Consider the following 274-nt stretch of genomic DNA (forward strand, 5'->3'; position numbering starts at 1 on the left):
TCGGGAACGGAAACCCCGATGTTCCTCTTTCAGGACCTCCGACCCCGTTACTCGCTGGCCCTTTCTGATGATGGCTTGGTGGATAATCATAGCCGATTAGGTTGTTTTCACGCAACAATCCCTTCGCGGCCAAGCCTTCCAAAAGGCAAATTTCAACGGGGTTCAGTTCCAGACTCTCTTCCCAGCGAGGCTGCGAGTAAGACATAAAGAAGAAAGACCTACGACACCATAGAGGAAACCACCGAGGACCTGGCAAAGAAGGGCTACAAAGTTA

Source organism: Etheostoma spectabile, chromosome 9, assembly GCF_008692095.1.
Source record: "Etheostoma spectabile isolate EspeVRDwgs_2016 chromosome 9, UIUC_Espe_1.0, whole genome shotgun sequence".
Taxonomy (NCBI): domain Eukaryota; kingdom Metazoa; phylum Chordata; class Actinopteri; order Perciformes; family Percidae; genus Etheostoma; species Etheostoma spectabile.